We start from the raw sequence: 16,926 nt of genomic DNA on the forward strand, positions 1-16,926 counted from the left end.
TGATACCAAAAGTTACTGGTTTTATTCTACTTTTTCTTAATTGTTGTGCTTACTAAGTTGTTGTTGTTAAGTACTGTCAAGTCAGTTCCAACCCATGGTGATCCTGTACAGGGTTTCCAAGGCTGTAAATCTTTACAGGAGCAGAAAGCCTCATCTTTCTCCCGCAGAGCAGCTGGTAGTTTTGAAAGGCTGACCTTGCGGTTCGCAGCCCGATTCGTAACCATTACGCTACCAGAGCTCCTTGCTTACTAAGATATCTTTAATGGGTTTAAGAATTACTTAACGGCTATGGGAAGGAAGAGGAAGCTCTTGTCTCCATTTGAACTGCCTCTGGGAACTAGGACTTCACTGTCCTCAGTAGAGCTGTTTCCATGTGTTAAAAGAATTAACAACCATCTTTATTATTTTCTTTAAAACATTATCTCCCTTCTTTGGATCTACATTAAGTGAAGTATATTTATGTCTTAGAAATATGTTTTCCTTTAATGTTTTTTAAAAAGTCTAGATTTTGTTTGGTGGACTAGTCCCTTGACAGCAATTTCTGTCAACGCTACTTTTATAGTTCTACTTAGAGTTTAACTGTTTCCATAAGTAGTTGTAGGCTTCATTCTTTTCCCATCACTGTCTTGTCAGTAAAAGAACAATTCTTCAATACTAGTCACTACATATAAGCAAGTTTTAAACTTCTGCATCAGTGGAGATTAGGAAATCAACATAGAGAAAGGAAATAATCAGAATTTTCAATATTGAATCAATCAAGAATCTGAATAGCTTCACCCTAAATCACTGCCACACAGCATCAGCAATCTTCAAAATGAACAAACACTAAGATGAACTCATCAGAACAAAAAAACACTGACATTTAATCAGAGGAAATCTTAACATTTTTCTTTTACATTAGAATGGCAAAAAAAATTTTTAAAGTAGTTTGAGTTTGATTGGCCTTACCCGTTCCTGTTCACCCAAAAGTAGAGGTAGTTTTGAAATAAAAATGTTTATTTTGAGAAATGAAAAATATTAAAGCTAGAAGGAAAGCAGGAAAAAAAAGAGAACATGGATCATCAACCAGTGACTCTTGGAGTGAATGGTTTCTGAAGAAGCCTTCCTTCCTTCATCTTGTAAGAGAGATCATGCTTCATGCATTTTGTCTTTTTGATGCATTTTCTTCCTCTATTCACCAAATTCCTACCCAAACTTTATCTTTCAAAAAGATAGCTTAAAGCATTTTAAACTATCAGTTCTTAAAATTCTGGGACTAGAATTAGGCCACAAAACTGAGTGAGAAATTTCCACACATAGAGAATAGACATCTCCTACACTAGCTGCTAGAGTTCTGGTATGGTGCTGTAGGCTAAGCACTGGATTGCTAACCATAAGGTCAGCGGTTCATACCCACTAGTCGATACAGGGTTGCTATGAGTCAGAACCAACTAGATGGCACTTGACAACAACATATTAGCTGCCATGAGAAGTCAGCCTTTGTTTGAAATCTTTGACCTGGTTAAGTTCAGGGAAAGATTTAAGCAGGAAAATTGTCACCAAAGTTCATACCCAAGGAATCCAGGTATTATAGTGGATTACAAGCTGGGCTGCTAACCCCATGGTCAACAGTTCGAATCTACCAGTCATTCCATTGAGAAAGATGAGGCTTTCTGCTCCCATAAAGATTTACAGCCTTGGCAACTCTATATATGGTCACTATGAGTGGGAACCAACTTCGTGGCACATAACCACCACCATCAAGTACATATCAAGAAGTGAAAGCATCTGAAGATTATCACTTAAGTCATTAGTACCTAGTTTTCTGGTAAAACAGAAGGACCAACTGATTGTCCTAAGGATAGGTACCTGTAACTAAGGCTGTGCACCATCACAAATATAGTTGTTGACTTCTCACATAGATCATCTGCATATCTCAGCCACAATGATAAGATCTGGTAAAAGTAAAGGGGACAGAGAGAGAGAGAAGAAAAAGGAGGGGGAGAAGGAGGAATTAGAAGGCAAAAAAGAAGGAAAGTCAGAAAAGGAGGAGGAAAGGTACAAGGAAGACAAAGTATAATGAAACATACATAGTAGAGCAAATTTGTACCCTCATATTTTTCTCTCTGGTGGCCAGACTTGAAGGTGATACTCCCTTCCTGGTATTCATGCTCTTGTATAATCCCCTCCCCTCGGGTGTGGGCTGGATAGTAACTTGCTTCTAACCAACAAAATATGGGAAAAGTGATAGGAATGTCTCTTCCATCATTCTGTTATGCTATGTGAGGTTTACGAGGTTTATTCTAGCATCTTAGTCTTTGCTAATTTTGAAAAAATGCTGCAATGAGTCATAGCCATAAAATAAATTAGTTGTGACAACTTGAGAGAGTTGGGAAACACACACTTCCCCAACTGTGCCTCCTGATGAAACTTTAGCCCCAGCTTACACATTGATTGCAGCCTTCCAGAGGACAAAACGAATCCATGTGTAGATTTCTTACCTACAGAAAATATAATAAATGATGCTGTTTAAGCTATTATGTTTGTGGTAAATTGTTTTGTAGCCTAAAAAACTAATAGACTAATAAAATAATAGATTTTCCACTAGAAAAAAAAATGTGACTTTATCTAAAACCAATTTACATGATTAAATTAAAAGGTCTGGCACCGTGTTTTGAAATTTTCATCTATTCCACAGATTTAGGTGTCAATAACAACTAGTGAATACTTAAATATTTTCTTCAATCAAACCTATAAAAGACTTGAATAAATAGAAGAAAATTCTACTATACTAATATGGAATCCTTTTGTGGCACTGTAGGATAAGCACTGGACTGCTAGCCACAAGGTAAACCATGTAAACCCACCAGTTGCTCCTCAGAAACCCTATATAAGGTCACTGTGAGTCAGACCTGACTTGACAGCACTTAACAACAATAGCAACAATGTGAATATATTCTACTAATACTCAATAGATATGAATTCAAAGTAATTGACAAAGTTAAAGCATTAAATACTATATTTTTAGATACTAAATTACTGTCAGTACTTAAGGTGATTAGAATAAAATGATAAATGTAATAGAAGTGGAAGTAAGTTTGTTGTTGTTGTTAGGTGCCATCTAGTCATCGTCACCCTATGAACAACAGAACCAACATTGCTTGCTCCTGTGCTATCCCCACAATTATTATATTTGAGCCCCTTATTGCTGCCACTGTTGAAGATCTTCATTTTTCTCACTGATCCTTCACTTTACCAAGCACGATAACCTTCTCCAGGGACTGATCCTTCCTGACATGTACAAAGTATGAGAGAGGAAATCTTGCTATCATTGCTTCAAAGGCGCAATGGGGACATACTTCTTGCAAAACATATCTGTTCATTCTTCTGGCAGTCCATGGTATATTCAATATTCTTTGCCGATATCATAATTCACACGTACAGATTCTTCTAAGATCTTATTTATACCTTGTCCAACTCGCACATGCATATGCGGCAACTGAAAATACCATGCACTTTAGCCCTCAAACAGGTATCTTTGTTCTTGGACACTTACAAGAGGTCTTTTGCAGATTTAGTCAGTGGAATACGTCATTTGATTTTCTTGACTGCTGCTTTCAGGAGGACTGATTATGGATCCAAACAAAATTAAGTCTTTAACAACTTCAGTCTTTTCTCAATTTATCATGATATTACTTATGGGTCCAGTGGTGAGGATTTTTGTTTTCTTTACACTGAGGCGCATTCCATGTTGATGACACAAGCAAGGCTGTGTCATCTGCATAACACAGGTTGTTAATGAGTCTTCCTCCAATCCTAATGCCATAGTCTTCTTTATATAATCCAGATTCTCAGATTATTTCCTCAGCATACAAACGGAATAAGCATGGTGAAAGACTACAAACCTGGCTCACGTCTTTCCTGATTTTAAACTACCCAGGAACCAACTTGAGGGCACTTAAAAACAAGTATCCCCTTGTTCTGCTCAAACAAATGCCTCTTGTTCTAAGTACAGATTCCTCATGAGCAATTCCAGTGTTCTGGAATTTCATTCTTCTCAATGTTATTTATAGTTTGTTATGATTCACCCAGTAAATACCTTTGCATAGTCAATAAAACACAAGTAAACATCTTTCTGGTATTCTTTACTTTCAGTCAAGATTCATGTTGATGTCAACAATGATATCCCTCATTCTACATCCTCTTTGGAATCCACCATGAATTTCTGGCAGCTTCCAATTTATGTACTGCTTCAACTATTTTTTAGTATCTTCAGCAATATTTTACTTACATGTGACGTTGTTGTTGTTGAGTGCCGTCGAGTCGGTTTCGACCCATAGCGACCCTGTACAGGGTTTCAGAGGCTGTAAATCTTTACGGGAGCAGAAAGCTTCATCTTTCTCCCGCGGAGTGGCTGGTAGTTTCGAACTGCTGACCTTGCGGTTCGCAGCCCAATTCGTAACCACTACGCTAGTGTTTTCTGTGTGTTGTTGGGTCTCATTTCTTTGTAGTCGGCACAAATATAGATCTCTTCCAATTAGGTGGTCAGTTAGCAATCTTCCAAATTTCTTAGCATAGATTAGTGAGCACCTCTAACACTGTACCAGTTTGTTGAAATATTTCAGTTTGTACTCAATCAATTCCTGCTGTTGTTAAGTGCTGTTGAGTTGGTTCCAACTCATAGCCACCCAGTATACAGTTTCCAAGGAGTGGCTGATGGGTTTGAACTGCCACCCTGGTCCAGTGTTTATCCTATAGCACCACCTTCTTTTTTGCCGATGCCTTCAGTACAGCTTGGACTGCTTTCTTCAATATCATTAGTTCTTGATCATATGGGCACTACTTAAAAATAGGCAAACATCAAGTTCATCATTTCTTCCAGTTGTTTAAGGGCTGCGAACCACAAAGCCAGCAGTTGGAAACTACCAGCTGTTCCGCAGGAGAAAGATGAGGCTTTCTGCTCCAGTAAGGATTTACAGCCTTGGAAACCCTGTACAGGGTCGCTATGAATCAGAACCTACTCTACGGCACATAACCACCACCACCACATATTCAAAAGCAAGTTTCAGAGTCTTTTCTTACATCCATTTTGGTATTTTTTTCTTTCTTAACTTTTAATTGATCATTTTCTTTGGTTATGTATGATCTTCTTGATGTCATCCCACAACTCCTCTGGTCTTCAATCATTCGAGTTTAATGCATCAAATCCGTTCTTGAGATAGTCTCAAAATTCAGGCGAGTTATACTCAAGGTCCTATTTTGGAATTTGTGGACTTGTTTTAATTTTTCTCACCTTCAGCTTGAACTTGCAACTGAGCAATTGATAATCTATTCTATAGTCAGCTCCTGGCCTTGTTTTGGTTGATGATTTTGAATTTCTCCAACATCTCTTTCACAGTTGCTGTCAATTTGATTCCTGTATATTCCATCTGGTGAGGTGCAAGCATTTAGTTGATGTTTATGTAGTTGACGGAAAGGTATTTGCAATGCAAAATCATTGGTTTTGCAAAATTCTATCACATGATCTCCAGCATCATTTCCATCACTGAGGCCATATTTTACAACTATTGATCCTACCTCTTTGTTTCCAACTTTCCTGTTCCAATCACCAGTAATTATCAATGTATCTTGATTACATGTTTGATCAATTTCAGACTGAAGAAGTTGGTAGACTTCTTCAATTATCACTGGCTTTAGTGATGGGTGCATAAATTTGAATAATATTCGTATTAACTGGTCCTCCTCATAGATTTGTGGATATTATCTTATCACAGACAGCATTGTATTTCAATGCTCTTTTTTCCTTATGTTTTTATTGTGAATTGAGTGATAGTTTACATGGGAGAACATCGGTTTTAGATTCATCCTATCATATTTCATTTCTTCAATGTTCTTTTGAGAATGAATTCTGATGCCATTCCTCTTCAATTTTCTGCTCCTGGCATAGTAAACTGTATGGTTGTCCAATTCAAAATAGCCAATACCAGTCGATTTCAGCTCACTAATGCCTAGGATATTGATCTTTGTGAGTTCCATTTCATTTTTAATGACATGTTTTCCTAGAGTCAGACTTTGTACATTCTACATTATGATCATTAATGGATATTTGCAGCTCTTTCTTTTCACTTTGATTTATGTCCCATGATCAAATGAAGGTCCTGAAAGCTTTCCTGCATCCATGTCACTAAGGTAAACTCTACTTTGAGGAGGCATCTCTTCCACAGTAGTATTTTGAGTGCTTTCCAATCTGAGGGGTTTATCTTCTGGCACTGTATCAGACAGTGACATGCTGCTATTCATAAGGTTTTCAGTAGCTAACCTTTCAGAAGAGGTCCAACTTTTCTTCCTTCTAGTCTGTCTTAGCCTGGAAGCTCCACTGAAACCTGTCTACCACAGGTGCTCCTGCTGGTATACAAATTACTAGCGGCAAAACTTCCAGCATCACAGCAATGCTCAAGCCACTACAGTGCACCAAACTGACATACAAGTGGTGGGAGATGGTTTTTGTTGTTGTTGTTAAGTGCTCTCAAGGTGGTTCCGAATCATAGTGACCTTACCTACAATGGAACAAAACACTGTCTGCTTTTGTGCCATCCTCACAATCTTTGATAAGCTTGAGCTCATTGTAGCTGTCTCTGTGCCAATCCATCTTGTTGGGTTTTTCCTCTTTTGCACTGAGTCTCCTCTTTACCAAGCATGTTATCCTTCTCCAGGAGCTAGTACCTCCTGATGATGTATCTGAAGTATGAGATACGAAGTCTGGCCATCCTGGCATCTAAGGAGCTTTCTGGCTGTAGTTCTTCAAACACAGATTTGTTTGTTCTTCTAGCAGCCCATGGTATTTTTAATATTCTTATGCAACACCATAACTCAAATGCATCAATTTTTCTATGGTCTTCCTTATTCATTGTCCAACTTTCACACGTATATGATACTATTGAAAAACCATGGCTTGGGTCAGGCACACTTAAGTCCTCAAACTAGCATCTTTGCTTTGAACATTTTCAAGAGGTCTTGTGCAGCAGATTTGCCTACTGCAGCACATCGTTTGAGTTCTTGACTGCTGCTTCCATGAGTGTTGATAGAAATCCAAACAAAATGAAGTCTTAGACAACTTCAATCTTTTCTCTACTTATGATGTTATTTACCAGTCCAGTGGAGAGGACTTTTGTTTTCTTTACATTGAGGTGCAACCCAAAATGAATGCTGTGGTCTTTGATTTTCATCAGTAAGTATTTTAATCCTCTTCACTTTCAGCAAGTAGGGTTGTATCATCTGCATATCACAGGTTGTTAATGAGTCTTCCTCTAATCCTAATGCCATGTTTTCCTTCATATAATCCAGCTTCTTGGATTCTTTGCTCAGTATACGGATTGAATGAGTATGGTGAAAGGATATAACCCTAATGCATTTTAAACCATTTTCTTTCCTGATTTTCCTGATTTTAAACCATTGACTGTCCCCTTATTCTGTTCAAACAACTGTCTCTTGGTCTATGTACAGGTTCCTCATGAGCACAATTAAGTGTTCCAGAATAGTCATTCTCCACAGTGCTGTCCATAGTTCATCATGATCCACACAATCAAAAGCCACTGCATAGTCAATAAAGCACAGGTAAATATCTTTCTGTCACTCTCTGTTTTCAGCCAAGATCCATCTGATGTCAACAATGATATACCTCATTCCATGTCCTCATCTGAATCTGGCTTGACCTCTGGCAGTTCTTGTAAAATGTACAGTTGCAGTTTTTTTTAATTATCTTTAGAAAAACTTTACTTACATGTGATATCAGTGATATTGTCTGATGCATTCCACACTCTATTGGGTCACCGCTCTTTGGAATGGACACAAATATGGGTCTCTTCCAATCAGTTGGCCAGGTATCTGTTTTCCAAAATTCTTGGCATATATGAGTGAATGCCTTCATTGCTGCATCAGTATGTTGAAAGATTTCAATTTGTATTCCATCAGTTACCATGGCCTCATTCTCTGCCAATGCCTTTAGTTTGTCTTAGACTTCTTCCTTCAGTATCATTGGCTCTTGATGAAATGCTACTTCTTGAAATGCTTGAACATCGACCATTTCTTTTTAGTACAGTGACTCTGTGTATCCCATCGTCTTCTGATGGTTTCTGTATCAAAGTCAATATTTTGCCCATAGAATCCCTCAATATTTCAAGTAGAGGATTGCATTTTCTCTTCAGTTCTTTCAGCTTGAGAAGTGCTAAGCATGTTCCCTGCTGGTTTTCTAACTCCAGGTCTTCGCACATTTCATTATAATACTTGATTTTGTCTTCTCAAGCTGCCCTTTGCAATTTTCTGTTCAGCTCTTTTACTTCCTCATTTGGTTCATTTGCTTTAGAATCTCTATGCTGGAGAGCAAGTTTCAGAGTCTCTTCTAACATCATTCATTTTGGTCTTTTCCTTATTTCCTTCTTAATGACCTTTTGCAATCTTCCTATATGATATTCTTGATGTCATCCCACAACTTTTCTAGTCTTGAATCATTAGTGTCTAATGTATCAAATCTGTCCTTGAGATGAGTTTTAAATTCAAGTGGGATATGTCCAAGGTCATATTTTGGTTCCCATGTACTTGTTTTAATTTTCTTCAGCTTCAGCCTGAACTGGCATATGTGCAGTTGATGGTCTGCCCCAAGTCTGCCCCTGGCTTGGTTTTGGCTCATTATATTTTTCTTTTCCATCATCTCTTCCCACAGATGTATTCAATTTGATTTCTGTGTATTCCATCTGGTGAGGTCCTTGTGTATAGTTGTGTTTTATGGCATTTAAAAAAGGTATTTGCAATGAAGAAATCATTAGTCTTGCAAAATTCTATCATGCGACGTCCAGCATGAGTTGTGCTCCAACAGCAAATAAGGGTCCCGAAAGCTTTACTCCATTCATGCCATGGTCAACTGTACTTTGAGAAGAGAGCTCTTCCCCAGTTATATTTTGAGTGCCTTCCAATCTCAGGGGCTCAACTTCTGGCACTATATCTGACAGTGCTATTGTTAAGTGTCATCGAGTCAGTTCTGACTCATACCAACCCTATATAGGGTTTCCAAGGAGCTGCTGAAGAGCTCAAACCACTGATCTTGCGGTTTAAACTGACCTTGCAATCCAGCATATTAACCCACAGCCCAACACCAAGAGTCCATATCTGACAATATTTTGGGTGCTATTCATCATGTTTTGATATTCAATGTTCTGGTGCTATCTGATAGTGATTCACAGCTATTCATAAGGTTTTCAGTAGCTAAACATCCAGAAGTAGCCTGCCTCTCCTTCTTCCTAGTCTGTTTTAATCTAAACTCTTAGATGAAACCTGTCCACCATGGGAGTACGCTGCTGGTATTTAAAGTCATGGTGTCACAGCTTCTAGCATCACAGCAACACGGAGCCACCACAGTATGACGAACTTACAGACAAGTTAGGGGAGGATGACTTTAGGAATACTTAAATCCAAATCCTTATCTTTACAGATAAAGAAGTTGAAGTCCAGATAGTTGATGTGGTTATGGTAACTAAAAGAAATTAGTGACAGACCAGAAACTTACAACCTTGAACTCTTAATGCTTTCAACATTCTATTCTTACTCCTAATAATTTTACTAGTATTTTAAAAGCAATATATAATGTATTCAAAACATGCAAATTTTTATCTATTTAGAATATAACTAAATGTTTCATTGTACAGATAAGAATTATAGGAGCTCTGGTAGCGTAGTGGTTATGAATCGGGCTGTGAACCTCAAGGTCAGCAATTTGAAACTACCAGCGCTTCCACGGGAGAAAGATGAGGCGTTCTGCTCCCGTACAGATTTACAGCCTCGGAAACCCTGTGCAGGGTCGCTATGAGTCGGAACCGACTCCACAGCACTTAACAACAACAACAATGTTACCGAGAGCTCTGGTAGCATAGTGTTTATGAATCGGGCTGCGAACCGCAGGGTCAGCAGTTCAAAACGACCAGCTGTTCTTCGGGAGAAAGACGAGGCTTTCTGCTCCCGTAAAGATTTACAGCCTCGGAAACCCTGTACAGGGTCACTATGAGTCGGAACGGACTCCACGGCACATCACCACCACCACCAGTGTTAGCGTAAGGGCTCTGGTAGCATAGTGGTTACGAATCGGGTTGCGAACCGTAAGGTCAGCAGTTCGAAACTACCAGCTATTCCGAGGGAGATAGATGAGGCTTCCTGCTCCTGTAAAGATTTACAGCCTCAGAAACCTATGAGTCGGAACCGACTCCATGACACATAACAAGTGTATTTCGGAAGTCCTGGTGTGGCGCTGTGGATTAATGCGCTGGACTGCAAAATTCTTTGAACCGCAAGGTTGGCCGTTCACGCTCACCAGCCACTCCTCGAAAACCAATACAGGGTTGCTATGGTTCTGAACCGATTTGACCGCACTTAACAACTGTATTTCTGGAATCCTGGTGTGGTGCTGTAAGATAAGCACTGGATTTCTAACCACAGGATTGGCAGTTCAACTCCACCAGTCACTCCTTGGAAACCCTATACAGGGTCACTATGAGTCGAAACTGACCTGATGGCACTTAACAACAGTAACTCTATTTATAAGGAGCCTAGGTAGAGTCGGGCTGTGGCGCTGTGGGTTAATGCGTCATACTGCGAAGTTGTTTGAACCTCAAGGTGGCGGGCGGTTCAAGCTCACCATCTGCTCCTTGGAAAGAAACCCTATTTGTTGTTGCGACAGCGCTTAATAACAACAGGTGGGCACAATGTGTCAAGTGTTAGGCTACAAACCAAAATGTTGGTGCTTTAAATCCGTAGGAGGTACTCCTCAGGAGTAAGAAGAGGCTCTGAAAGATATTAGAATTTCCATTTTCAATTCTTTGAAGTATTTAATTAGGAGTTGACTTTTTTAAAAATCGTATGGTGGTGGTGGCTGTATGCCGTGGAGTCAGTTCCGACTCATAGTGACCCTGTACAGGGTTCTCAAGGCTGTGAATCTTTACGGGAGCAGAAAGCCTCATCTTTCTCCCGAGGAACAACTGGTAATTTCGAACGGCTGACCTTGCGGTTTGCAGCCTGATTCGTAGCCACTACGCTACCAGATCGTATGGTAGTAATATTTTAAATGTTGAGGTATTGCCAAACTTGTTTTTACAGTGGCAGCACCATTTTACATTCCCACCAGCAAAGCACAGATTTTCAATTTTTCCACATCCTCACTAATGCTTTACATGGATAACGGTACTTCTAAAGAGGCAAAAGTGAGCAAAGCCACATTTAACACTTTCTAGTTGCCAGTCAGACTTCTGGTGTGGCTCTGTGAGTTAATGCGCTACACTGCAAAGTCGGTTTGAACAACAATGTCGCTTGTTTAAGTTCACCAGTGGCTCCTTGGAAATCCTATACAGGGTCGTTATGGGTCAGAACTGACTCTACGGCACTAAACAACAAGTTGCCAGTCACACTTCCACAGCACTTCCTCTTTCACCCCAACCAGGTAGAGTTAGGTCAGAATTCAGCCAACCTGAGCCAGGTCAAAAGGTACCTGGCCACCCAGGGTCAGTTCATTAAGTACCAGCCATAAGGTCAGGAGGAGTCCACATAATTCCCAGCTCTTCAGACAAGTCAGTCCCTGTCTGTTCCTATAGCCCTCAGGATGTAAGCCACAAGCTATTAAGATCCTGTCCTTCAAAGACTGCCTTGCCTCTACAGTGTTTTTTGTCACCCAGCCACCCAGAACTGAATAGGATTCTGCCCTTACCATTTTCTGCACAGCCCTCCTCTGAATTAGCCCCTCTGAACTAAGTCAGTTTCATTGCCCTGTACGTTTGTCAGTCCTCTGTTGCAGCTCACAACATTCACAGAAATGATTACCTATACTTACGTTACTCATTTATTATAATCAGAAAGGATACAAGTGAAGAGATGCATAGGGAAGATCAGAGAGAGTTCCCAGCACGAGGCTTGCACTGTCCCAAGAGACATGCCACACTCTCTTCCATACGTGGGTATTCTCACCAATCCTGTAAACCCCAAAGAGAGAAAGCTTCAAGGCCTAGTGTTCCCTAATCATTGGGGCTCAATGCATTCCATGAACAATAACTATGCATGATTGACTATCATGCTCCTTGCCTTGCCTGAGGCCTGTTACCAACTCATGAACTTGTGTGGCGCTGTAGGATAAGCACGGGACTACGAACTGCAAGGCCGGCAGTTCCAGCCCACCAGCTGCTCCTCAGAAACCCTATACAGGGTAGCTGTGAGGTGGAACCAACTTGAAGACACTTAACAATAACAGTGGTTAGGTGCTCAGGTACTAACCAAAAAGATCAGCTGTTTGAACTCACCACCACTAGGCAGGAGAAAGATAGCAGTCTGCTTCCCTGTGACTCAGAATCTACAGAACAGCAAAGGGTTTAAATGCTGCTGGCGATTTTATAAAACAAAGGCCCCTTGATTGAGGGCAAATTCCTATGGCTAATTTTAGAATCCAGAAACAAAAGGTCAAACCAAATTCTTCTTAGTTTGGCCTTTTGTTTCTGGTTTCTAAAATGCTTGGTCCCATACATTTATTTTTCATTTTTCTGTTTGTTACTTTCCTAGTGGGTAAGAGATAGTATCTCTTTGTGGTTTTGATTTGCATTTCACTGATGATTAATGACTTTAAGCATCTTTTTCTGTATTTGTTGGCCAATGGTATATTTTCTTTGGTAAAATGTCTATTCTAGACCTTTGTCCATTTTTTAGTGAGTTTTTTTTTGTTGTTGTTGAGTTGTAAGATTTCTCTATATAATCTAGCTTTTAAGCCTTTATAAGATATATATTGTTGTTGTTGTTGAGTGCCCTTGATTCAGTTCCAACTCATAGCAACCCTGTATAGGGTTTATGAGAAGTGGCTGTTGGGTTTGAAACCCTGATCTTGTGGTTAGCAGTCTATTGCTTATCCTACAGCACCACACCAGATACATAGTTAGCAAAAGTTGTTTTTCCCATTCTGTATGTTGTCTCTTTACTTTCTTAATAATATCGTTAAAAATTTTTTTAATGACATCTAATTTGTCTATTTTATTTTGTGTTATCTAAGCTAGACAGTGAATAAGGAAGACCATAGAAGAATCGATGCCTTTGAGCTGTGGTGTTGGAGGAGAATACTAAAAGTGCCATGGACTGCCAAAAGAACCAATAGATCTATTTTGGAAGAAGTGCAGCCAGAGAGTGCTCCTTGGAGGCTAGGATGGCTAAGCTTCCTCTCTCCTACTTTGGACATATTATCAGGAGAGAATAGTCACTGGAGAAGGATGTCATGCTGGGTAAGGTGGAGGATCAGAGAAAAAGAGGAAGACCCCCAACGAGATGGATCAGCCAGGTGGCATCATTGATGGACTCAAGTGTGGCAGCGGTAGTGAGGTTGGCCCAGGATCGGACATTGTTTCGCTCTGCTGTGCATGGGGTCGCTATGAGTCGGTTCCGACTCACCTGGCAACAACAACAACAACAACAACAACAACAACAAGCTTTCCCTGTAATAATTAAGAAATCATTGCCAAACACGAGATCGTGAAGGTTTGTACCTATATTTTCTTCTAAGAGCTTTATAGTTTTAGCCTTTAAGTTTTAGTGTTTTATCCAATTTGAGTTAGTTTTGCATATGGTATAAGGTAAGAGTTCTACTTCATTTTTTGTATGTGGATGTCCAGTTTTGCCAACACCATTTTATATTAACACTTTTCCCATTGAATGGTCATGAAACCCTTGTAGAAAATAAATTCACCATGTTGTTGTTAAATGCTGTCAAATTGGTTCCAAACCATAGTGATCCCGTATGTTGACCTTGCAGTTCAAACCAAATTTACAATGTTGTTAAGTGCCGTTGAGTCAGTTCTGACCCATAGTGACCCTGTACAGGGTTTCCGAGGCTGTAAATCTTTATGGGAGCAGAAAGTCTCATCTTTCTCCCGTGGAGTGGCTGGTAGTTTCGAACTTTTGACCTTGCAGTTCGCAGCCCGATTCGTAACCACCATGCTACCAGAGCTCCTTAGACATGAGAAATTGTTTCTGGCCTCTCAACTCTATTCCATTGGTCTTCATATCTCTGGTAGCATAGTGGCTATGAATAGGGCTGCTAACCTCAAGGTCAGCAGTTCGAAACTACCAGCAGTTCTGTGGGAGAAAGAAGGTGGTAAGGTGGATGATCAGAGAAAAAGGAGAAGACCCCCAGTGAGACATACTGGCAAAGTGGCAGTATCAATGGTCTCAAGCGTAGCAACGATTGTGAGGTTGGCCCAGGCCTGGACAGTGTTTCCTTCTGTTATGCAAAGGGTCACTATGAGTCGGAACTGACTTGATGGCACCTAACAACAACAACAAACTGGTGTGGTGCTATAGAATAAGCACTCAACCCAAGGTCCTTTGAATTGCAAGGTCACCAGTTCAAATTCACCAACCGCTCCTCTGAAACCATATACAGGGTCCCTATGGGTTAGAACCTAGTCGACAGCACTTAAAAACAACAAAAACCAACAGGATCGGAAATGGTCAGGGCAGTTCTTTAGTCAGGCATGCGTCTCTCAGGTCCTTGGCCTCTCAGTCACAAAAACCCTTGGCCTCTGCACTGCTAAGGCAAGTGTTACAAAGCTCTTTCATTACTTCTGATAAATTCCTAAAGGGCATGCCACTCCACCATAAGTCTCAGCCTGAAGGCACTCAGTTCTAGATCTGCGGTCAACAAACCTTTTCCCCCTGATTATGCACCTAAGGAAGGTTATATCTGACTCCTCAAACAAGCCTCCTGCTCAAAGGCAATCAGATTCCCTTGCTCTGGTGGGCCAGGAAACCCACTGTTATACCTCATGCTCTGGCTCTTGGTTCTACTGCTATTGCTTCTTAGCCAATCAATCCTCTGTTGTTTCTCTGGTGTCACAGCTTTCTGTCCCTGGATCAAGGAGGTTGGGGTCCAAAAGTCATGCTCATTCCTGCCTCTTCTTTCCTGATGGTAATGAGATTCCCCCCCTTTTGTTCCTGAGATGGCTCATTTTGTACCCAGCAGGATGGCAAAATTGAGTTCCAAGTTTTACAATCACAATTAGTCCTGTTCACAATCACTCACAGGTGAGGCATATAATCCTATCAGCATCTTTCATTACTTCTGATACATCTTTCATTACTTCTTTCCCCATCTTCTTTTACTCAGGAACAATCAGGAAAAGCTTACTTGGTGGGAGTTACAAAGGTTATGACTAGAAGAGCGTATCAAGTAATTCACTGCACTACATAAAAACTGTTTGGTATTGTGGAGTCTTTCCTTTTTTCACCCCTAGGGAAATCTTTTTTTTTTTTAACCTTCTTATGAGTTGAGTGATGGTTTACAGAGAAGATCATCAGTCAGTTTTACATTCAACCAATCATAAACATTGTTTCATCTCATTGATTGCAATGCCCTCCATGTAAGTAACCACAGTTCGTCCTCTTCCTCCCTGTGGATATTGCCATTCTACCCTCCTTCTCAACCCTTCTGAACTTTGTCCAAAGGTAAATGTTGCACTTTTGATCCTTAATGGTTGACTGTTTCTTGGGGATAATACCTTGCTAGTTAGTGTTGTTGCCCCACTTTTATATGACTGTCTGCCATAGTTTTGGGTTCCTCCAATTTCTTTCTGACAGGTAAGCCCACTTTTTGTGTTTTAGTGTATGTGTTTTGTAAAATAATTGTGAGGGGTTTTTTTAGTGGTTAGCAAGGAGGGAAGGGGTTAGAGGAAGTTATTCCTTATGAGCCACTGAAATGTTGTTAAGGGTGGTGGGAAAATTTGCAAACAGTAGTGATTGTTTTACCACATGATAAAAGTTACTAATGTCACTTAATTGTAAAACTGCTGAAATGGCAAATGTGTTGTTCTTTCCAGTTAAAATTTGCATAAACTGGAAACTGTGTAAGGCAGTAATCTGTCAGAGAAGAAAAACTCAAATATTCTCCACCAAAAGGAGAGATTAGGAGTCCTGTAGGTTTTGAAAGGAGAGCTAGAAAAGTGGTAAGTCTGCAACCACTCAAAGGCGAAAAACTTGGTAGACAGGGAAACAAGGCAGTTCGGACTCTCACAGGTTTCACTGGATAATTTTATCATAAAAAAACCACAGGATTTTTCAGGCTTTTTTTTTTTTTTTTTTCCTGAGCACACATCCTATTCTAGACATGCACAAGGCTTTCTGAATTTGCGAGCATACGTGAGCACTTTTGAATGTCCCAATTTCCCAAAATTTCCACTCCCCAGAGTTTCCTCCCAGGCCTTATGCAATCTATTGTATGTATCAAACATATTCTGCCCCAATTGTCTGGAGATGTTTTTGCTTGTTATACAATATTTTGAGACAATGCTTACAGCTTTCCATCCTAAGTGGGCTCAGAAACCAGCAAAACAGATACGTGCACCTTGCTTTAGTTCTTCTGGTATCCCTCTGAAAGTTTAGAACAGATAAACACAATTTATGATTAAGATATGCTCTGCTCCCTCAGGAACCAGTGACCAGGGTCCCACTGGGAACTCAGACTGTCACTGAAACACGGAGGGAATGGAGCAAAGGCAGAGAAAAACATCACAAATCTTTCCTACCATTTTTAATTTGACATTTTTTTGAATCACCATTTGATGTGTCTGCTGTAAACCTTTGACTTTTCTAGAGCCCAAAGTTCCAGCAATTTGGTTCTGACTGTTTCTGGGTTTTGTTTGATGTATCAGTGGAAGCACAGAAGTTTCAACTGTACACTCTGCCATTTTTTAAACAGTATATTCTTAAGCTTTCAACACATACAGACACACACATGCACTTTGATTTAACACTTTTCAACAATGAATAGATATAAATAAATAAAGGGGTTTATATGGAGACTGGCATATCTTGGCATTAATCCTGTTGAAAATATAGTGCCCCCAAATCAGCCAATTAGCTTATGATTGATTGTCTTTGTGGAGT

The sequence above is a fragment of the Chrysochloris asiatica genome, unplaced genomic scaffold, assembly GCF_000296735.1.
Source record: "Chrysochloris asiatica unplaced genomic scaffold, ChrAsi1.0 scaffold00051, whole genome shotgun sequence".
Lineage (NCBI taxonomy): Eukaryota > Metazoa > Chordata > Mammalia > Afrosoricida > Chrysochloridae > Chrysochloris > Chrysochloris asiatica.